This window comes from Aythya marila (assembly GCF_965140915.1).
Source record: "Aythya marila genome assembly, chromosome: 21".
Lineage (NCBI taxonomy): Eukaryota > Metazoa > Chordata > Aves > Anseriformes > Anatidae > Aythya > Aythya marila.
In genome coordinates, this window is record NC_139062.1 from 4760350 (window position 1) to 4784174 (window position 23825).

The following is a 23825-nucleotide window of genomic DNA, read 5'->3' on the forward strand; positions in this document are numbered from 1 at the left end:
GAGCGAGGAATTTATAACAGCAGCTAAGGCAGCAAAAATTACAAGTGCCTGACCAGGAGCTGCCCTCCCGCTCAGCGTGTCACGTCGTGCAGCTTCCCGTGTGTCTCGGGGGGCAGGATGCTGCAGGGAGCGCAGCCAGGAGCCGCTGGTTTGCTGTGCACAGAGCAGCAGCAGCCCCCCGGCAGCACTCAGCTGCCAGGCACAGGCTGAAGGCCAGGGAGGCTCTGCTCAGCCTCTGGGCAGGAGGATCACACCGCTCCAGAGCACTGCCTTTCCTCTACCAAACCCTTTTTGGTGACACCGGGCAGGTTTACTGCTGGCACTGCCTCCCCAGGGAGGCCAGAAAACGTTCCCACCCCTTGTGGAAGATACGGGCTGGCAGCCTGAATCCCTACAACCACCGGTCATTTCCACCTCCCCTTTCTCTTGGAAGCCTCGGCATAAACCATCTTTGTTTAAAAACATACACCGGGGCATTCAAATTAACTGTTGCTCCCAATACACCACAAATAGGTAAATAACGCGACCGAATTTGCAAGGTGCGTGACGGGCTGCGAACCCACGGGACACGGGTGAGCAGCCCCATGCTTTAACACCATACAGGGGAGGGGACTGCGACCCCAGGGCAGGGCTGGGGACAGCAGTGCTCTCTCTCTGCAGCTCGGTGCAGCCCCCCTCAGCCCCCTCCTGCTGCCCACTCCGAGCCGCTCACCTGCCCGCCAGGGAAGCGCGCGGGGACGCACCGCGCCTGGCGCAGTCTCCAACTTGCCCCAGATTTGAACCGGTGACCCTTACTAATATCATCCAGCGCCTTGATATCCTCGGGGAGCAATCAGCACGTTTTATTAACCCGGCCAATTTCAGAAGTGCACACGCAGTGTTCTGGTTCCCCGGGACAATTACATGCCATGGGTCCAGCTCCCGTGGACGCCCGTGCAGGAGCGACCCCCAGCACGGCGCTGAGCAAGGCCGGCTCCCTTGCAGCACAGAGCACACCCCGTGCCTGCAGACATGGCTTGCAGCAGGAATATTCCAGCCCAGCAGAAAGCCTCAGAGATCCCCACAACCAAATCCATTTTTTAAGATGACATGTTTCCACCTATTGGTCCCCGGAGTGAACTAATTGCTTTTGCTAGTTTTAAAAGCCAGAATTATTTCACTAGGAAAAAAAAAAAAAAAAAAAAGAGTAAGTGCATGGGAACTCGGAGGTTTCTGATGTGAAATCGCCACGCCTGCAGACAGAGCTGCTGCTCATGATTCCAGCTTTATGGCACACCACGCCACCGGGGAACCCTTCACCTCCTGGTGAAGTGGGGAAGAGAAGGAGTTAAAGTAACCTGAGCGAACTCAAGGAGCCATTTAGCCAGAGCTAGGAGATAAGATTTCTGCCTGGGCTCTAACCACTAGGTTATCCCCTGCTTTGCTAAATAAAATTCTCAGTCTAAGGGGAGATTACTATTTACACTTGAAGACCGTTTCTCCAGCTTATTTTGTTGCGCTCCCCCCAACTCCATTTTATACATTTATTTTTTGACAGCCCACAGGGCAAAGCTGCTCAGCAGGGCATCAGTCCAGGACCAGGCTTCGGCTCCTCTCTGGTTCAGAGAGAAGAATCGCTCAAGCCACAGGCAGCAAGGACCCAAATGCTCTTTGCCATGCTGAGAAGGGAAGGCGGCCTCGTCTCCCACCCCTGCCAACAAGCGCCCACAGGTTCAGACATCCCGAGACAGAACTGCCCCCTTCCAGACCTGCCTGCTCTGGCACGTGGGCTGCACTGGGAACCGCAGCCCAGAACACGCTGCCATACAAACATGCAAATTACACAGAGCAACAGAGTCCAAAAAAAAAAAAAATCACAGAAAAAAAATAAAAGTAGAGGCACAAATTTCACAGGGACGGTAAGAGGAAAGAAGCGTGTGCCCTACCAGAAACCTGCACTTACCTGCACCAAGAAGCAAGACACATTTTGGGTGCAAAAGCACACCCCAGACATGTGCATCACATCACTCCTGTGAAAACCAGTCCTCAGTGTTGAGCATAAACCAAATGGGAAGCAAGAAATCCCTAAACACGGCACCACTTCTGGGGAAAAGCAGCCACTGTTTGCTGGTAAAGTGTTAACTTTGCCTCCTTTCCCCAGCTCTGAAGGAATTGCTTTTTATTTTGATGAGGCTCAGCTGTCTTTCAAATGAACCACAGCTGAAGGTGACCACTGCTAATTTTTTTTATCATCATTTTACGAACATGTTGACCTTAATTCACAAATGCTCTGCAGAGTGAATTTCCTTACATTTTAGTTTTCTTACTTGACCATTTCAGAGACATGGATTTTTACAGATGAGGAGGAGAAATTACCTCATACAAAGTTGTACTGGTTTAAAGCCCAGCAATCTCTTAACTTTATTTTTTATTTATTTTTTATTTATTTATTTTTTCTTATTTTTTATTTTGTAGAAATTTGTTACTAATCAATTTACACTGAGCCAAAATAATTACTTCCATGCAGGCTATCAGTTTAACCACCGTATCTCAAACTGCTGTAAATGCTTTGCATGTAAAAGGCTTCAGATTATATAATACAAAGACATCTTCCACCTTCTCCCCTTTCTCAGCATACATGCTCCGGATTTAATCTGGGCATTTATGCACTGGACAGCGGGGAGAAGTCAGCGTGACTCGTGCACTCGGAGGTCTCTGCTGTCGTGTTTACACTGCAAACGAAGTTTGGAGAACTTGTTTGAAGTAAGCACTTTCTCCGCCAGCTCACTGTTTAATGGATGTTTTCCTTTCGAGATTTTTATTTATCAAGATCCCCCCCCCCCCTTTGTTTTCCAAAACGCAGGGTTTATGGAGGAAACATTCAGCCCTCAAACCACCATCTCCAGGCAAAGTGAGGCTGCTGAAGACGTTACCCGCTCATTGCGCACACACCTCTACGCGGAGATTCTTAATCTTCACCCACCCAAGATTAAGACAACTCAAATTATGAAATCGATACCAATACAAACAGCAACATCTATTACAGCTTCAATGTTTTCACTGTATTTTTTTCTGAACTATTACAGCGGTATGATTTTAATGTGACTGTTGTTGTTTAAGCAGTACAAATTCCCAGTTGTTTGATGCTGTGAGTACTTATGCAAATGCCCCACTTTCCTTATACAAACCCGTCCTTTGACTCCTCGTGTGAGTAAAGAAAATATTTGAGTGTTTGCAAGATGAGGATCCATTTATATTTAAGGCTCCATTACTGATCAGGAGGCAGAGTGTCCTTAAGGTGGATATAAATTATAGTTATACTAATTTTAGGGCCCTTAGTCTCTGTCCTAGTGATGTAGCAGAAGAGCTTTTGAATAAAGGAGATTCTTCTCTCACAGCAGTTTCAGTTCTTTTCTTTCATTAGCCAGGACCTATCCTATATATATATATCTATGTTTCCTCTCTATATGCATGTCTGAATACCTCTTTGAGGTTTAACGCTCCTGCACCTCAGATTCAAACATAACAAATCAAAAATCATTTTGCAAGCAACTACAACAGGCATTTCCAGAAGTTACATCACATAACAAGTCATGCAATTAAACTTTAATGAAAAAATAAAAACAAAAACACCGAGAAGCCCCTAGTGCTTGCTTTGTCTTTTAAACAATCCATCATAAAAATGCAGAATGTTAAAATGGAAGCACCTCTGACTAAAGCTGTGCCGTAAACAATTTTTTCCTAATGAATTCCACCTCTTTACTCCACTGAATCAGCAGAGCCGGATGGAATTTCTCTCCCCTCTTCCTTCTCTCACTACAAAAAGGATGTGGTGCTGATAAAACTAGTAACCCATGAAGATCACTTCCCCGAGGTGAGATGCCTCCTGCTCTCAGGGGGCTGCAGGCTCACGGCTCCCTCCTCCCCGCGCCGTGGTGCCGCTCTCCCAGCCGGCCCCTGGGAAGCAGCGGGACCTTCGGTGCCATAACGGCTGAGCTGGGGCACGCAGGAGGTCTGATGGCAACTCGAAATGCTCGTGCATGTGCACATTTCTCTTTGGCAAAAAAAAAAAGTACAGACCCGGTTCTTCCAAATTTCTGAGCACCTGCAGCTTTGGAAGGCTTCAGCTGGAGCCCAAAGGCCAGACACCTCTCCAAGATGGGTGCCTCAACCTGCATGCTCTGCTCCTCTTTTTCAGCCTCACCTCCTGCTTCTATTTTTCCACACCTGTAAACGATATCCCCTTAAAATCAAACCTTTTATTTCATGTACGGGGAGGTGGCATCATTCAATGAAAGGTAACTGTAGTTTACAGAAGGACAAGAGAACGGAAGGGGTTGTCATTTCCAAAATTATGTTAGGAAAGGAAAAAAGGAAACAGAAGACGGGTCACAGTTGGACATGGAAACCACTGAGGCCCAGGACTAGAAGAGACCCAGGCACACGAGCTGATCCCCTGCCTCTGGCTCATCCATGGCTGCAGGAAAGGACTCGGAGCAGCAGAGAGGAGAGGTAAATTCTACCTGGCACAAAGCAGGACAACTCTTCTTGCATCTCTCACACATTTTTTCCTAATGTTTGCATTTTTGTGTTTTCTAAAGTGCGCAACAGAACCAGATATGAAATTAAGATGAGCTTTAGAATATTTGATGTAATTTATTTCTCACCATTTATTTTTCCCATTTTCCTCTCTTGGACAGTAACATAACCAGCGTGAGTTTTTGTTTTTCTTGAACTAGCCCCCAACCCATTGTATCTGACTCTAGATACTGCAGAGAGAGCATGAAATAACTTAAAAATGAAAGTAAGCAAAATGCACAATGCAAAACTTTCCTGGTCACAGTTTTGTCTTTGAGATTTTTTTCCCTGTTTGTGTAAAACGGCGAGTTTGTTCGAATCAGTAACATTACTCCTTCCCCCACCTGCTAACGGGGATTTCGGTTTCTAGCCACGGCTGTTTCCTTAATATACAAAATAAAATGATTTTCAATGAAACCTGCATTTGGATAGTTGTGTTGTTTTTCTTTCTTTTTACAGCTCGCTGTATTGTGTTATGAAATCAAACATCTGTCCCTGTGAAAGGAGTCTTATCTCAGGCTCACAAAGCACCTCTGCTCCCAGCAGCTCCAGGTGGGGAAGGCAGCGCGGCCGCGGGGCGCAGCCGGGAGCACGGGGACAATTCCCACTGCCCAGGGAATTTCCCACTCCTGTGCAAGGAGACAGCTCGTCCTCACAGGCACCAGCTGAGGGACGCTCATAAATTACAGCATTGAAGAAAGAAAGTCTAAAATCTCCTGCAGAGAACTGGCGGTGCCACCCAACTCCTTCAAGGTGTGGGCCAAAATGCAGGGGCCTCTCCTACGGGCAAGGAACACCTGAGGCCCTGGAATTAGCACCAATTTTCCTGGGCAGGCAGTCAGGCCCTTCATCCCCAAAAGTGTCCAAAGGAAGAGCTGCAGGAAAGCCAGAGGCCACCCCTTGGTTTTTAAGACAAATGAGAGAAGCAGCCAGGGGCAGATGCAACGTGCTGGTCACCAGAGGACGAGGACACCCAGGCTCTGACCACGTCCCCACCAGGTCCCTCAGCACAAGACAACGCCAGCACGAGGCCAAGCACAGCAAAATGCTCCAAAAGCTGGCTTTTAACACAGTTTTGATGCAGGAACAGGAGCTGGCAAAGCCTCACCGTGCATGTTTGCCACTATGGAAAGGCTGCGGTCCCCTCCTGCTTCTTCCCAGGCCACCATGGCCCTCCTGCCTCTCCACACAACGCAGCGTTTTGGGGTTTCCCTTCCATGAAAGCACTGCTTCTCCCAGCATGAGCCTGCCCAAGGAGGCTGCAGGCTCGGGGAGGGTCCAGGAGGTTGTCCCGTAGTGTGAGCAGGGAAGAAGAGATCCCATCACACGGGAGCTGGGCTGGGCTGTGAAATCTGCGATCAGGCATCTGGAAAGCCATCTGAGAAAGCAGGCTCAGGAAGGCAGAGGGTGGCTGAACACCTCCTCCTCCCTGTCTGGCGAGCGCTCCCATCTCAGCACGCTCGGCCGCATCGTCCCGGCCCCAGGTGTGAGATGGACGTGTGGGGAACAAGTGGATGAGGCCAGGAAGGAAGGAAAGGGGCTGCAAGGAGGGGCTGGGAGGGCAGGACGAGGGAAAGGAGGCAGGCGAAGACCAGGAGGCAGGTGCCAGGTACAGCACTCTCTGCATATTGGCAGGATCTCAAAATACTGCTGGAAGTCTCTTGGACCAGAGAGCAAGCCTGGGAGCTCCCAAAACCAAACTCTGGATGTGGGTGCACAGTAAATGCTAAGAGGGCAGGGGGCTGGGTGTCTTCCCCAGCAAACCAGCATCATTCAGAGGCTGCACACAGCCACGGGACGGCTCTAACAACCCCAGCACACCTCTACAGTTATCCCAGCTCTCTACTTCCACGTTTCCACTCCTGAGCTTCCCGGTTTCCTTAGGATGGCCAGCGATGAGCCCAGGGCAGCAGCCTGCCACCGACACAGAGCGAGAGAGCTCGGGGGCCTGGGGGTTCCCACGACTGCCTGCGCCAAGCCCTGCTGCCTGCCCCGAGCCAGGAAGAGCTGCACGGGGAGACCAAACCTGCCCTGCAAAGTCCCAAATCCAAGTCATGCAAATTCCAGCCTTCCTCCGAGCACTGATACCAACACAGGGCCTCTGACTTCATCAAACGGATGAAGGAAATGGGAAAAGGAGGGGGGGCCTTACTGCCTACACACACCCCACCTCGGGCAATAGAGGGGGTGTGAATAATGGAGCAGGTTCAGCAGCCAACAGCGTTCAGGGTCGAGTTAGTAATCCTCTTTTTCCATTTCCGCTTGCTATTTGATGTAATTATAGTTTTTGATTGAAATCCACCCGGAGTGTAACCCCTCTGCTTAATGTACTGCTTAAATCCTTGGGTACACAACCACGCTGCTCCCCAGACTTGCCTGGAATAGGAAACCATCTCAATGCCAAAAATAAGTCGTTGCTTTCTTTGGTAACGCCCTCGGTCTTGGCTCAGCCTCTGCTTCATCCACCAAAGAAGAAGGGCAGGGAGTGTGAGGGCTGCCTGATGCCACCCATGGGCTAGCGGCTTCGTGCTACAAGTTGAGCCTTCAAGAGGGTTCACAAACGTCTGGCACTTCGTTAAAGCACTAGGAGAGGTTGCACAGTGGCAAGAACTCGGCCCCTGGAGCATGGCCTCAATTTCCCAGTGGATTTGCTGCTCTCTGAACCACGAACACCAGCACGGCGAAGCTCTGTCCCGCCTTTGCGTGCAGTGGTTTCTGTCCTGAAAGGCTTCTTGAGGCTAAAATCATGAATAGATGATGTTCCTGATCCGAAGGAAAGCTGGGAGATCTGCCTGGCTGCACGATCAGATAGACGGAGCTGGTTTTTCCTCCCCAGCTCCCTCCGTACCACCTGGCCAGGAATGCAGCAGTGAGGCCAGCAGCACAGGCACCACGCGAGTGCCTCGGTGATCACAACCCAGGAGCAGCCCGCAGCAGTGTGACCGGGCTGGCAGCAGGGTCACTGACACTTGTGGACAGAGACTGCCAGGGAAGAAGGAGTGCTTCAGGTACCCATCAGTCTGCTACCAGAAGGAAAAGGGTTCTTGGAGGGCTTCACACCAAAATCAGGAGCTCAGCCCTACAGGGTGGGCACACAACGCATAGCGTTGCTCCAGAAAGGCAGCCCATGCAGTGAGGTGGAGCCAGAAGGTGCCCGGACAGTGACTGAAGGCATAATTTCACTCAAGAACCAGAAAAAAATCTTCTTTTCAGCCATGCAGGAGAAACATGGTTCCCCTGATGCTAGTGTTGCTTGAAGACGGAGCCACGTGTGCAGGTGAACACGGTCAGAAGTAACTGGCACGAGGAGAACGAAGCTCTCAAAATTACCTTGTGAGATTTTCCGATCTGTTGCAGGAGCTTGGAAGGGTCCAAGCGAGCTGACAAGTGGGTGCCTCCACACCTGGAGACGCCCGGCTCCCCAAGGCATGTGGCCAAGTGGCATGGGACCTTTGGAACCACACAGGGCCCCGAGTCCGTGTCTTTGCCCTTTACAGCATCGTTTACAGCAAGGCTGAGCAGTGGCAAGACAGTGTGATGGGAACAGCTGCGATAAACGACTTCAGGGAGGTGAAAGGGACCAGAGCATGCGCCCATCCCTCTCCATGGCACACCGGGGGAGTCCTGCCCAAAGGAGGTCACCGTGCTGGAGGAGCGGAGGCTCCGCTGCGGGCAGCGCCGTGACTCAGCGGTGAATCAGAGCCCGGCCGCCCATGGGCTGGGCTCCGGCACCCAGATGACAGCAGCAGAGCAGAAGGAAAGTACAGGCAGCGTGAGCACGGGGCTCCGGGAGCTCCGGCACAACCCACCCAAAGCCTCCGTGCTGCTGGGAGCTCTCCACCACCAGGAGCATCCATGGGCCCCGGTCACCGGTGCCTCTTTCATCAGCAGGAGGTGTGGAGATGTGCCAGCACGGGGCACAGTGCCCTGCTCTGCCCTTCCTGATGCTCACCACAGACCTCAGTTTGCCCAGCAGCTCTCCCACTCGGCTCCAGCCCGTCCCCCCGGTGGTCCCAGGCCTTCCTTCTCCTATCAGACATCTCCGTCTCTCTGAAATATTCAGATGATTTGGTTTTGTTCTCCTCTCCCCCACATCAAATCCTCCCCCTGCTTGTGGAAGCGGTGGATTTCACCCAGGCACAGGAGGCTAATTTACACCCTTCAGGGTTTAAAATAGCAGTGGCGTAAATGAAAAGTCCAATTTCTTCAAATTTGCATTGTAAAACCATCCTTCAACTTCCTTGAAATAAATTTTACTATTTTATTAGTGCAAACAAAATGGTAATAAAACACTAATACAGCGCCTTGTATCCAGGGGAAGAGCTAAAATTAACATAGACCGAGCAGTGTTTGCTATTACATTCAATTACCTTTTTACTTGAGATTTACATTCTCATCCCCTTAATCTCCATAGTGGTGGCTTTGAAATCGTTCCCCACAGTCATTCCTGCGTGTGGAATGGGCGGCAGGGAAGCCGCTCGCTCGCCGCCACCGCTCCTGCTGCCAGCACCCCGCTGCCAGCCTCCTCCTCCTCCTCCTCCTCCCCCGAGCCCCCCCGGGCAGCTCCCCCGGACCCCCCGAGCCCCCCGGCAGCGGACGCCTCAACTCCAGGCAAACCCAGCAGCAGCAGCAGCAGCAGGAGCACAGCCCGCGTTGCGGAGCTGCCTCTCATCTGGCACTGGCCCCCAGCTCTCCGCTCCAAGCCGCGGCGCAGACAAGTTTTATTCTCTCCATTGTGCAGAGACAAAAACTCAGGCGCGGGCTGAGGACCAGCCCGAGCGCGGTGGCTCCCAGCGTAAAGCTGCGGGAGCGTTATTTTGTCGCTGAAACCTTCCAGCTCTCGCCTGGGACTCGCCGAGGCCAGGCTGTGTGCTGATGTTGCTCACTGGGACCGTGTCCCGCAGCCCAGGGGGCTCTGATCCACCTTTGGGAAGAGAGCAGCCCCAGCACTGCCGGGTGAAACTCGGGAGAACCCGTGCCGAAAAGGAAGGGCACCAAGGGTGCACCTCAAGGTAACTGCAGGGAATGCACCTCCCCAGTGCCACGCAGATTTGGATTTTGTTCGTCTATTATACTGAGCGCATCGCTGATTTTGGCCATCATCAGAAAAAGGGCAAGCCTCGGTAAGAGACCTGAGGGAAGCGCAGCATCAGACAGCATCGCTCCAGCTCCATGATGTTAGCTCTCTCTGTTCTTCCTTTTCGTGCACTCCGGCTGCACCCCCCCTTACACCCCGACCCCAAACACGCAACCTCTCTTTGGAGAGCACGGCCAGTGTCTGCCTCGCTGCTGATCCAACTTTATTCACTCCTTTTGACGCAGCACATCATGGTGCCCATGTGAGGTCACAAATGAAGCAGCGCAACACCCTTCTTGCCTGGCCAAGGAGACCCTCCAGCCTTTCACCCCGGGCTGCTGGCAGCCCCACTATTCCCACAGACACCATATGGGCTCAGGGCCCTGCGTGGCCCGCAGGGTGCCAGCAGAAAGCACCAGCGAGCTGGCTGGAACCCCCTGCTGGAGCCCGGCCCCGCCAGAATCCATTTGGCCCCATAGAGCACGAGGTCACTGCGATTCCTAGTGCCTCTCGGGCAGCTGTTCCACGATTCCCAATTCTTCTTGTGAAAGAACGTCATTGTGGGCGATGCAGCAGAGGTTTCAGGCCAACAACAAGCTGCTCAGAGAGTTTTCCTGTGGCTGGGTCTATTTCCTACCACTTGCTGGTACAGGAGTCCTCTTGGCAGGATCCCTGACAGCTGCCTCCCAAGTCCTCCTCCTTTTCTCACCAACAAACCCTTCTGGTTTCTGTTTTTCAAACCACAACTTGCGTCCTCTGAACTGTTCCTCTGCCTCTCCCAAACGGCGTGGTCCTTCATCCTTCCTTCCATCCTTCAGGATGGCCAGAGGGGAAGGATCTTGCATCAGTCAGCCAGATAACCCTACATTAAATCACAAATCCCCCTTTCCAAGGACAACGGTGTCCGCAAGGAAACCTTTCATCCATCCACCTTCTGGAAGGCAGCACACAAAGGCCCCAGTGCAAACAGAGCTATCACAAGACACCTGAGCAAAACAAAAACCTCAAACAAAAACACGTAGGAAGAAGAAAGCTGCCCAGGAGCACAGGGCTGAGGTTGGTTTCAGCTGGTCTTCTGCCCCTTTTTTTCTGTTCTCTTCCCCCTGCTCCCCTGAACAAAAGGAAGTTTGTTGTCAGGCTCAAACATTTCCTGGGCCTTGTCCGAGTTCCACCTTGTTTTCTTTTTCTTTACTCCCCACCCTGTACAAATAAAGCGAAAACCAACTGGCACCACCTGCGATGAAAGGACAACGAAATGCAGAATTTTATCTTTTCTTTCTTTTCTCCCCCCACCCCCCCCCCCCCCGTCGTTTTTCCTGGCCAAGAGTTTTGGGCAAAGGACAAAAGGTATTGTTGGGTAAGCACAATTCCAGCGGCTGAGTCACGCTAAGACACCGAGGCTCTGGCTGCTGACGGGGTGCAGGGAGCCAAGCCGCTGCTCCGCGAAACGCAACCAAAACGCCGGCAGCACCGCCGCGAGCTCGGCCATCCCCGAGCAACACGGGGCAAACGGGGTTCGTGTAGTAAGGACCCAAACCCGGCACAGAGCTCTTCACATGGAGACATTTCTGGCTGTAATGCCGAGAACGGACACACTCCTCCCTAAAGACCAGAGAGGTTGGGAAGGCGAGCACGGGGTGGTTACGATCCCTGCTGACGACACGGATGCTGCTTTCCTCTCTCCATCCAGGGCTGCTTTGCTTCCCCTCCCGACCCCAGCCCCATCCACGCCACCTCCCTCCCGCTGCCCCAAAACAGCCGTCGGGGCCGGGGGCTTCCAGGCTGTAGCAGCACGGGGAAGCAGCAGCCCGATGCTGGCTGCAAATTAAGCGGTGCCCCAGGCGGGCGCTTGCTTGGAGCACGTTCAAAAGCACGCCGTAGACCCTGCAACTCAATGGTGCATCTGGGGGAGCTGGAGCACTGCCTGTTTGTTTATTTTATGATGCACTTTGGTCTCTCTCAGTTGCGCTGTTAGCCTACACCTGTTCGCTCCCCTTTCTCGGGGCTGATAACAGGCAGCACGTTGTGCCGAGCGGGCGCCTGGCCCGGCCCCTGCTGCTCCTAACGAGGTTCGTGTGCTTGGCTCCTGACTACCCAAGCTCAGGATCAGGGAAGAGGCAGAAAATTTCCTTCAGTGGGCTCAGCTCCATGGAGAACATGGTCCTCAGGTGGATCTGAAGACGAGAAGTGTCTCCGTGGTGGTCGACCCTCCCTAGGGCAATCCCTGCTGCCTCCAGCCCCTGCCCACCGCTCGTGCAGGGCGCTGGATCGCGGCCGCGTTCCTTCAGCGCAGCCCTGGCCTCTTTCAACAGCTCTGGCATCATTTCATGGCAGACCCCATGACACACGGAGGCGGCTGAGAACAAGGAACCATGCTTTTCCAGGAACGGAGAATCCAGATTTTCTGGTTTATACATTTTCCCATCTGGATTTGTTTTGCCGTGCATGGGGTAGATACCAGAGATAAGGCAAGAAACGTAAAGAAATATCAGAGCAGTGGCAGCCCCGACGGGCTCACATGAATTTCTTGCATGACACAATCTCTTGTTTGGGCAGAAATTTGAATGTGTTTTCCAGCAGCAACACAGATAAACTGGCATCTCCCCCGGGGGCTGTTTCAGCTCTGCTCTGCCTACGGGTTCTGGAAGGTAGGAGCTGAGCGGCTCGGACATGCCCGCTCCCAGGACTGTCTCCACCAAGGCCTGGTAACTTCTCCGCCACTTGCGTAGCAAAAATCAAAAGCAGCCAAGACTTCTTGGGGTGAAACTCATTCCAAGAGCTTACAGACAAGTGGTTTATTGCTTGAAACAGCTGGAACAAAAGATGGTGTTGGGAAAACCCTGCACGAGCTCCCTAACGGCACAGGAAGGAAGGAGGAGGTCACCCTCGTGGAACAGAGCCCAGAGCTTCGCCTCCCTCCGTGGCACAGGACCTGCTGAAGGGTGAAGCAGAGCAGAGCCGGGGCTGGACCCCGAGGGCCTGGCAGGTGAAGCAGCAGCAGGAGCGGAGCCAGGGGGCAGGGGCTGGGCACACTCGTCCTCCCCTGCGCCCCGCAGCCGGGCTGCCGGGTTTACACAGCAAGGACAAGTCGGGAGAGGCGGCGCGGCGGCTGTCAGCTGGGAGCCTCTGCACACTAAGCTCCCGGTTAAATGTTTTCATCAAAACCAGAGCGAGAAAGTGCAGAGCAAACAGCACCAATTAGAGGCTGGGATGGAGCTTCTGCCAGCGAGCTGGGGAGAGGGCCATGAGTCACCTTAACCCTTGGGGAGCCAGCGCCGCTCCGCAGCAGGGAGGAGGAAGGCGAGGAGGAAACCGGCCCCAAACCTGGCGTCTGCATCCCCCCGTGTTCCTTTCTGAGCTGAGGTCAGGAGCGAGCACTTGCTGTGTTCAGAGCCAGGTTATCCGCACGGCCTGTCCCCCTCTGTTCCTGTACCTGGGGGAGCCTCAGCCCGGGGAGCTGCCCGTGCTGTGGAGATGGCACGAGCAGGGCACGGCCCAGGCAGGCTCCAGCCATCCCAGCCGCCCAGCAAGCAGAGAGCACCACAGGGGTTTTGGTGAAGGCAGAGGTGTCAGTGAGAGCTGCAGGCAGCACCCCACACCTCCTTCCAAGACAAAAGGATTTCTCTCAGACAAAACACTTCCCCATCCGAGCCACAACGAAATGCAGCACAAGGGAGGGGGAAGGCTCGGGCAGGTGCACCGCTCTGCCCCCAGCCCGCCTCACCCCGCTGCTTACTGCCCCATTTCTTAGCATTTAAGGGGCGACCACAATTCACTTCCATCCCTGGGCTAAATTCCCTTTCAGCACAAATAACCCATTCCCGTTTGCAGCGAGGATTCAGGACCGACGAGCCCAAAGTTCAGCTCTCCAGGAGCACGAGAGGCTGTTGCACCATTTCAGGTGCTTGGGGAGCCCGGGCCCTTCTGCAGCAACCAGCCCACGTCAGAGCTGGGCTCTTCGCAGCCACCCCTGGCCTCCAGCTCGGCACCAGGCTGCGAGCCCTGCAGGGAGGGTCCTGGGCTGTGCAGGGACCCCGTCCTGCCCTCCTGGCACCGGCACGGTGACAGCTTTGGGCAGCCACATGTGGCACGGTGCAGGACCCAGCACTCCACGCTGACGTGGCCAAAGCCGGGGCCCCCCGAAGCGGGGCATTTCGAGCATACCACGACCACTGGAGCAGACGGCTTCGGATCCTGCTGAGCCAGCTCGTGGCTGTATTCAAAATTGAGTAAATTTACAGCTGTAAGCTGGGAGTTTATACAACCCGTAACTTGTTAGGGATGGCTGACCAAGCCAGAACGATCGCTCCCCAGCCGCCAGGGCTCTTATTGGTTAGACCTCTGAGTGCCTGGCAGATTTTATTATTTTTCTTTCTCTTTTTCTTTTGCATTACAGAGGGGGGGGGGTGAGGGGGAAAGGACAGGAAATATTTATTTTTGTTCCTTTCCTCTCCAAAGACAAATTGAAATTAAATCTCAGGCTTAACCCAGCGCGGACCCCTCAGTGCAGCAGCCGGGGACCGCAGCACACCCAGAGACACCTCCCTGGCCGAGCCTGGTGCCTTCTCCTCGCTCCGTGCAGCGCTGCAACGTGAACAGCTCCGAAGGACTCGGTGAATTATCACCGGTTAGGAATTACCACCAGTGAGCAAAGCTAACCTTCTGCACGGACACTTCCCCCTGTTCACACCAGACCCCCTAGAACACTGCTCTGCCCCAGCCCGGGCTGTCAGAAGCACAGCGCCCTGCACAGACCTTCCCTGCCTCTCCTGGGCTGGAGCAGTGCCGGTCCTCAAGCAGTCTGGACCCGGATTCACAAGCAGCAGCAGCAGCAGCCCGCCAAGCAGCAGGCAGCGAGCGGAAAGCAGGACTCCAGGAGCCCTCTGATGGGAACAGATTCAGCATCACTCCCTGCCTGCAGCGGGAGAGCTCTCCAGCCACAGCAAGGCACGGCGCTCGCACGCACGGACCAGCCTCAGCCTAAACCCCTCTGTTTTTATTACAACCTGGTCCCAGCTCGTCTAAAAGGCGTTTTCAGCAGGAATCCCAAACACGACCAAACTGGACGAAGGGCTGGGGGCTCTCCAGGGACTCTGTCTCCCGTGGGGCCACGCACCAGACAAGGACACGGACCCGGTGCCGGATGAGGGCCGTGTAGCACCTCGCCGCTGCATCGCCGCGGGCACTCTGCTCTGCCTGGGGAGGATGTAGGTTTTCTAGGACGTGGCTCAGGGGCATTAACGCGTCTCCCCTTTACCCTCTGCTCCGTCCCGAACACGTCCCAGCCCAGAACATCAATAGTGTGTATGAGTTAAAGAGCCGGCTGAGGCTTTAGGGACTCGCTCAGGCAGGATGAAGCACTCTTTAGCATCCAGCCACCATGCACGAGAATTAAGCACACGGGGACCTTTAGTGAAGTCTTAAAGGGGAAACTGGAAAAGGGGAAATTTCCTCTCTCCGTGCTCTGCGAGCAGGGATCACGCTGCCTGCTGCCGCTCCCACAGTTTAAAATACTTAAGTCCTCCAAGGTGCAGCTTAATTTTCTTTTTTAAAAAAGAAAAGTGTCAGTCTAATTAGATAAATCCTCCGAGCACGTGGCCCGGAGTTCGTCATGGAAATTAACCTCCTTGAAAGATCACAGTGACTGAAATAAGAAACTGTGTGTTTTGGCATAGCGCAGTGAAATGGGAGATGCAGGCTGCATTTCATACACCTTCCCTTTCATAAACCTGCCGCTTCATATCTGCCCTACTGGCCCCGAGCTCGGCACCCAGACTTTATCTCCCAACGCCTGTTTGCAAATCGCTGCCGAGAGGTTACAATAACCCCGGGGAGAGATTTTGCTGGCTCACCAGTGTGAAAGGACACTGCTCCCCCGCTATAAAGCCCGGCCGGGCGCAGGGAGGGGCTCGCCACCAGCAGCCCTCCGAGAGGATGCTCTGCGGGCACGGCCGCCTGGGGAGGCAGCCAGGCCAGGAGCTGTTTGCCAGCCGCATCATGGAGCGAGCAGGCCAGCGAGGATCTGCACAGCCCCTGCTCCCACGGCACGGGGACAGGCTGGGAAGGGTGGCAGGGAGGGAGCTTGAGGCCACGAGCCGCGATGGCATCGCCCGGCCTGCGTCTGTGCCGCCTGCGCTCACGCGGTGCTGCTCACAGGGCTCTGCCTCGCCACGCTGGGGAAGGCGCGGGGCGGACAGGGAGTAAAGCACCCTGCTCCCTTCGCTTGTAGGAGCAAAAGCAGGAAAGAAACAAGTGGCTTAGCAGAGACAGCCAACGGCCACCTGCACCTCCCAGGCGGGTTTGTGCCAGCAGGTAACGCGAGGCAGCCAGCCCCGCTCCCGCTAAGCATCCTTCTCCCTGCTAAGCTCCCGCTGCACGCTGTCCTTACAGAGCATTGGGCCCAAAATGGAAAAGTTTTATTGCAACTCAGTGCCACCGGTGGCAGAAGGAAATCGGGAAACCTGCTGGAGGAAACCAGCCCAAAACGCCAACGCGGGCAGGGAGCCGCAGGCCCTGAATCACCGACAGCTCAGCCAACACCGGGCCTTCCCCTGCCACCCTGGTTACACGCGAGGCCTCCACAGGCACCCACACCTCCAGCGCCCATCTGCCCAGCTCAGCCACGTGTGGAGGGCCCCAGCTGACATCTCACCCCCTGCCATCGGCCAGGGCGAGTGCAAGGGGCTGCAGGCAGAACCCTAGGTCTGAGGACCCGTCCCTCCTTGGTCCATGCCATCGGTGGTCTCAGGACAGTTCGGCAGGCAAGGGATGCACAAAGCCTGCTGCTGCCTGCGGCTCCGGGCTGGGGCAGGCTGGAAGGGCACCACCGGAGTGACCGGGATGAACTCAGCCCCAGTACAGGTCCCCAGTGGTTCCCTGCCAAGCCCAGGCAAGCCCCGCAGTTCTATCACTAATACCTTAATACCTGATAGTATTACCAATGTAACACTTCACCTTGAAGCCAAGCACCTGGGCCCAGAAAATCAGCGTTCAGCAAGAGTTCACTGTGCTCGGCTTCTCCTCCGGGCCAACCGATCGCCACCCCTTCCCACCTGCTCCGAGGCACGCAGAGTCTCTTAAAAAAGGCAAAGCTCCTCTGTTAGCCAGCAGCTACGGGCTGCACCAGAGAGGGAACACAGAAACCAATTCACGTGCCTGTAACCGGGCTTGGGGTAGGAGAGCAGAGAGGAGGAGCAGCGGGCACGGCTGCGGGCACAGCACCTTCCCTTCCACCCCGGCACGGTAAGAAGGGCTCCGCCAACCCCCAAACGCTTTCCCCAAAAGGCACAGTGCACCCTTCAGAGCCTGCAGAGGGGAGGACCCGGCGGCACAGGCAGGTTCCCGACCCCTCAGGGTGGCAGCCAGCAGCACAGCCCCTGCCTTCGCCTCCCTTCCCACTCCCGCAGGGGCTCACGGGCTCGGACCCGGCTGCGAGCAGGCTGCCGGGGAGGCAGCGCCACATCGCAATCCTCGGCGCGATCAGAGAGCTCTCCGCGTTTTGCTGCCAGCCTGAAGTTTGAGCGAAGGAGCCCACCAGCAGGACTAGAGGAGCCGAGCGCCTCGCAGGCAGCCACCTAGTGTCCGCTCGGCCGCATCCTGCCCGCACGGCCGAGGCGCAGGGCAGCGGCTGGGTGAAAGCAGGAGCAGGAGCAGGAGAAGCAGCAGGAGCAGGAGCAGGAGCCCTGGCACCCAGCGAGGGCGAGCTGGGGGCAGCCGAGCACGGGGTGTGCAGGGATGGAAGCGGCGAGGCGGCACGGAGCGAGGCACGGCTGGATCGCCGACCCACATGGCACCCTCCAGCACGAGGGCAGCGGGCTCCTTGCTCCTAGAGAAGTTTGTTGGAGACCACCACGGGCCCGCAGCTCGCCCCACGGGCTGCCCACGGTCCCGAGATGCCAACTTGGAGCCAACTTTTCCCGGTGCAGGCCGTGGGACGAAGCCCAAGGCAGGGCCAGGCGCCCCACCGGCCGTGCCCCTTCCCTAAAACCGCTTCCATCCACACCTCCTCCGCTGCCCCCGCAGCAGCCCCCTCCTCCTCGCTCTCTTTCTCTGTGTCCTCGAGACTCCTCTCACCTTGAGGAGTGTTAGGATTACCCAGCATTTACACTCAATGCTCCTCTTTATTCCTTAAGACTTATTAAGAATGATAATGAGCTCCAAAGCAGTGACACGTCTCTCTCTCTCCCCCTCTGTCGCTCGCGCTCTCTCTCTCTCTCTACGTGCCTTTTCCGTCAAAGGCACACAGGACAAATCCGACCAAAAAAAAAAAAAAAACCTGACAATATGGATCAAGGACACATGAGGATTTATATTCTACAAATCCAGCCTTTTTTGTTTTTATTATTTCTGCTCCAATCCCACCCCCTCCCCTTCTCGCTCACACTCTCCCCCCTCTCCCCCAGCCCTCTCGGACTTTGAACGAGCAAGAAGAAGAAGAGGAGGAAGAAGAAGAAGAAGAGGAGAAGCAAGCTGCTTGCCTGGAAAACCTCGTTAACGTGGAGCTCTTAAACGGTTGATTAATTTTAGCAAAATTTACGACGCGCTCTTGCTTTTCCTTGAAGCTGCAGGGTTCTCACCAAAAGCGAGTGAACTTGGAGGTCCCTGGCACGAGCCCGCTGCCCCCGGCGCCGGGGAGGCACTCGCCCTGCCGGGTGCTCCAAGTGCTTCGATTCAAATCCCTTTAGCACAGCCTAACAAACACGACCTCAAACTCCCAACTTCTGGCTCTTTAACTGCCCAGAAAGATATTTTTTTAAAAAAATCACTAGCCGGTCCTCAAAAAACAAAAGGCAGGAGGGAGCCGGGAGCGCCCGTTCCCGAAGTCTCCCCAAGTTGGAGCTGTTGGTGCCACACAAACGCCAGGCTGGCGGCTGCCTTCGAAGCATCAGGGCTCTCCCAAAGCCACCTTTAAACCTGCTGCGTTTCACCAGAGGGAAAAACCGAGCCTAAGGAAACGCAATATAGAGATTTATACGCATCCTGAACCATACTTCAACATCTCGGCCGTCTCCCCAGCTTCCTCCTAGCCACTGTTTGCTTTTATTCTTTGTCTCCCTCTGCTAGGCTCTGTTTTTCTGATATAGACATCAGGAGGTTAAGGGCTCAATTATCAAGTCTGTTGAATCCTCAGCTTCGCGTTACTTAGGGCTTCTCTGCTGCTCTGGGGAAACCACGGTGCAAAATCCCTTTCCTTCTTGGCTTTCCTTTTCCTTAACTCACGTCTGCTTCCTACACACCCCACGTGCGAACCCACAGATCTATTTGGGCTGGATGGAGAGAAACCATGCACTGGTTTGGGAGGCAGCAGCATTAATAAAAATAAGCCTGCGAGTGCCTAGGCAGGCTGAACCTGAGGCATTTGCGATCTTGAAACCCAAAGTAACATCCACATGGAATTTACAAAATATGATTCGAGTGGTTCTAATTAGCCCCAGTCTGTGGAAAAATTGGAAGGAAGCGGCTCTTTGATTAATGTTACAAACCAGAAAGGAAACAGATTTTAAAAGTTAAAGTAGCAGCATTGTGGAATACAGAATCATTACCAGCACGCATTTACGATACCTGCCTCAATCAGATGGGTTGGGGTTTTGCTTTTAGGGTTTTTTTTTTTTTTTTTTCCTTTTTACTCGAAGAAAAAAGGAACATAGGATGCGAGTAAAAGCTTTTGTTTATGGAAGTGTGCGGCGCTTTTATCTCCCGAGGAATTTATATAGCTGGACCGTGTATAAATCCTTCGGAAAATGAAATTAGCAAAAACAAAACAGGAGTGAGGGTGCCGGTGGGCGGGGGGGAGAAAATCACCACCTCAGTAAATCACAGCGGATAACCAGCCCCTGGCTCGGACAGATAGCAAATTCTGCTTTAATAGGAAGAAACAGAGTTGGGAAGGGAAGGGGCAAGATCCATACCTGCAGCAAACTCCTGGCAAAAACGGGGGGCTATTTGCAATAAGCTTTTGAAAGTCACTGTGCAAGTTTGTTTGGGCTTGAAAAGAAAAAGGAAATAAGTTTTTTTTTTTTTTCCAGCTAGCTTGATTGTTTTGGGTGGAGCTCAAGCGTGTGTGTATATACGCCGTATATAAAAATGAATTACTAATTCTTTCCTGGAAACTGTTTGAATTACAATCTGTAAGATACAAAAACACACCTTTATTTTAACACTGATTTTAATGCAGATAGAACAGGGGGGGGAGGGAGGGAAGAGCGAGAGAAATGTTTTTTTTTCCCAGTGCACAGCAAAACCCTTAAGCAAGAATAATTCCTCCCCACACATGTCCGCCCAGAGCCACGCACACGCTCTGCTCAGCTGCACAGCCACCAACTGAACTCCAGCTTTCAGTGGCTTTTCCCTCTACCAAGGCTTCGCTCTGAAACTGCGAGAATGACAACGTCATGTGTGGGGAAAGCTGACACTTGGAGCTTTTAAAAAGAAATGAGGAAAAATAAGCTGTTGACTTCTTGGTTAAAGTATTTTCTTGTTCTAACTCATGTTCTTATGTCACTGGGCTAAAAAAAAAAAAAAAAAAAGGAGAGAGAGAGAGAGGGAGAGAGAGATATGACTTTCCTTGAATGATCTGTTTAACCTAAGCCAGAGGAAAAAAAAAGAAGTCATTAATTACTTATGTGAGCTATTGCTTCTGAAAGACAATAAACCTGCCTGGTCGCCATGGATATGACATATTTGCTCTGAAAACAACACAATAATTAGCAAAGGGGAAAGATACAAGGAGAATATGCAAACTCCTGAGTTTAAAGCCATAGTGTTTCCTTTTTTCCCCCCTCCTCTTTTTACTTGACAGAGTCAATTCTGTTTGCAATTCAAATCAAACAAATAAACAGAAGATTTACAAAAAAAAATAAATTAAATGATCCACCACACTCAGAATCACAAAAAAAAAAAAAAAGAGAAAAATTAACGAGGAAAAAACAGATAAAGTCTGGTATGGACAGCTCATAAACCACCTAGGTGTTTTCCATATGCACGTATATATATGTAAAATATATGTATATATCCACAAACACACACGCAAATAGATTTGAGTTATAAGGGCTCCACGCACTATTTCCTCTGGGATTATTCCTTTATTTTTAAGCTGAGTGCAGAAGCGTACCGAGAGGAAAAACGTCTCTGTTTCAGGCAGGGGAAACCTTCTGAAGAGGCACCATGAGAAAGTACAAGAAGGGCTTTTTGCTACGTGAAGCACGCAGCGTGCTGGTAGCATTTTCTCTGCAAACCTTTCAACTTTCCTCCAGAAGATGAGCAAAAACCCCAGCTGGGTCCGTCAGCCTGACCAGCCCAGTCCGAGTTGTACAAATTTTAAGCACCACAATTTTCCCTTCTCTCACCTCGATTACTTTGTACGAGGCGATACCGCAGGGAATGGCACGTAAGAAGGCGATGGATAAGTTAGCAAATACCCGAAAGTGAGCTACAGGCAGGGAGACTTCTCTAAAATAATTGATAAATGTTGCGGGGAAAATGTTTTTGAGATTTCTCTCTCATTAAGATGAGACAAAGACTATTAAAACCTTCTCTAATGCGATTGCTTTCTGGATTCTGACCTTCCACATTCGGAAACCAAGTAATAAAAACACCCTAACAAGCACTTTATCTTTAGGGATATTTGACTTTGAACTTATTTTAACATTAAAAGGACTTGGGAGGTATAAAAATAACAATATAGTTGCCACAAGTTTCTGCTGCTGCTGTTGTTGTTTTCACCGCTACAAAAACCTTTAGAACAAAATAAGCAGATTAAGGAAACATCCCCCTAATTTAACAGGCTCTTTTTCTATTTTTTTTTAAACAATAGTTTTTAGCTGGACGCTTTGATCTTGAAAGGGTTCTGCTATCTCGTGTGATGAGGGGGGAAAAATGATCTGTTTTAAATGATGATGCAAAAAAAGGATCAAAGCCCTGACTTTCTGTTAGCCATAATAAGCTCTGTCTCGCACAAAGCCTCAACTTCAGACTTCAATATACGGAATATACGGGAGCCCAATAAAAGCACCGAAAAGGTACAAAGTCTGTCAACAAAAGGGGACACTGCTCCTTTAAACGTTTTAGTGCATATGGAGTTTGATTTCTGAAAGAGATCAGTTTAACATCTCCATAGAAACCAGCAACAGATTATCATCAACAGAATAAATAACTAGTCTAATAAATTAAACAGGAGGCATAAGATCTGGAAACTTGATTACCGAAGTTCAGCAATATTCCCCCATAAACTCTTCCGAGCCACCTTTCGGGTAGCTAACAAGGTGGCAGCAGCACATAAATAAAGGGGAGGCGGAAAGCAGCGGCAGGACTCCTGGAAAGAAGTCCCAAAGCTGCTTTATTACCTTTTTTTTGTGCGGGGAATTGAGGGTTTTTAGGGTTAGGGCACCTGGCGCAGCCGGCACTGGGGACGGGGGAGCTGGGGGGGGGGGGAGCTGGGGATGGGAGCGGGGCAGGGGGCTGGCAGGGGGCTGGCAGGGGGTGGCGGTGCGAACCCCCCGAAGTTTCCCCGCAGGTGCCCGGGGGGGTCCCGGCGGTGCCGCCACCTGTGCGCGGCCCCCGGCACCCGGCGGGACCCCCGGGGAGGGGAGAAGGGGGCGAGAAGGGGGGGGAGAGCGCAGAGGGGAGGGGAAGGGGAGCGAGGGGAATGGAGTGAGGGGAAGGGAGGGAGGGGAGGGGGGGGAGAAAAAACTTCCTGGCTCCGGCCGGCAAATCAGCTGCGCATTCTGCAAATGCCACCGGGTAAAAATAACCTGCCGCAACGGGGGCACCGCGCGGCCCCTGCCCGACGGGGGGCTGCGGGGGTCCCGCGGAGGAAACTTCCCCGGGCAGGGCCGGGCAGGGCCGGGCAGGGCCGTGGGGGGCAGCGCCCGGCGCCCCCGCTCCCCGCTCCCCGCACGCCGCCCCTCGCCCCGTTCCCCCCCTTGCTTCCCCCCGGGCCCCCCCAGCCCGTGCGGTGCCCACCTGCCCGCGCCGTGCCGGGCCGGGCCGTGCCGTGCCGGGGGGGGGCCGTGCGGTGCCGGGGGGGCCGTGCGGGCTCTTACCTGCGCCGGGGCGGCTTCGGCGAGTTGTGCAGCGCGGGGCAATGTGCGTGTGTTTGGGATGCGGGCGGCAGGGCGCATGCGCCATCCAAACTTGCCCTGATCCCGGATTTTTTCCTCCCCGCGCCGCTCCGCCGGCCCCGAGCGCTACCTGGGGGGGGCGAGCGGGGCGCGCTGCAAAACGCGGAGCGGACTCGGGCTCCCCCCCCCCCCCCACCCCGTCCCTTTCTCCCCTCTCCCCTCCCTCCTCGCTCCTCGCAGCCGCCGCTCCTGCTCCGGCCCGGCCCGCCCGGAGAGGGGCTGGGGGGGGGTTGGGGGGGGGGGGGGGAGCCGGCACGGAGCGGAGCCGGGCAGGGCAGGCGGGGAAAGGGAGGGGCGGCCGCAAAACCCGGAGCGGATCGCGCTGCCCGGGGCACGGGGAGCGGCGGGGGGCGGCTGCCCCGGGAGCTCCCCCGGGAACCGCGCTCGGCCCCGCGCCCCCCCCCCCCGGCCCCCTCGCAGCTCGCCCCGGTTCCGTCCCCGTGCCCCGCGCTGCTCGCAGCCCCCCCCCGGCTCCCGGCCGCTTCCCTGCGAACTTCGCGAGTCGGGGAGCGCTGCGGGAGCGGCACCGGGGGGGTCCCCGCTGGGTGCGCGCAGCCGGGCGGGCAGCGGGCAGCGGGCAGCGGGCAGCGGGCAGGCAGCGCAGCCCCCAGCTGGGAGCACGGGGTTTGGGGTTCAGCCTGCTCCTTCTCCGCTGTCCTCCGTCCTGCTGCAAGTGCTGCACGGCAGGGCTGGGGGGGAAGGTTGGGTCGCGGCTCTGCCACAGCATCCACAGTGAGGGCACCACGGGCTCAAGAGTTGGGGCTCACTGGTACCCCATGGCACACACCGGCACCCCATGGCATCTACCAGTACCCCTATGGCACCTACCAGTACCCCATGGCACATTGGTACTCCATGGCATCTACCAGTACCCTAAGGCACCCACCAGCACCCCATGGCACGCACCTGTGCCCCATGGCACACAAAGGTACCCCATGGCACCCAACAGCACCCCATAGCACACTGGCTCCCCATGGCATAAACCAGTACTCTAAGGCACATTGGCACCCCATGGCACACACCGGTACCCCATGGCACACGCTGGCACCCCATGGCACACACCAGTACCCTAT

The 23825-nt window shown here is 54.3% G+C and overlaps 1 protein-coding gene across 2 annotated transcripts in view; it reads right to left on the reverse strand.

Annotated features, from left to right (window-relative positions):
- CASZ1 (castor zinc finger 1) overlaps positions 1–22854 on the reverse strand; it is a 168699-nt gene extending 145845 nt beyond the window's left edge. For both annotated transcript variants that reach the window (XM_082777116.1, XM_082777115.1), the window contains exon 1: positions 22675–22854. The gene's annotated coding sequence lies outside the window, so the exon portion shown is untranslated. The remainder of the gene's footprint in view (positions 1–22674) is intronic.
- Positions 22855–23825: the final 971 nt, after the last annotated feature.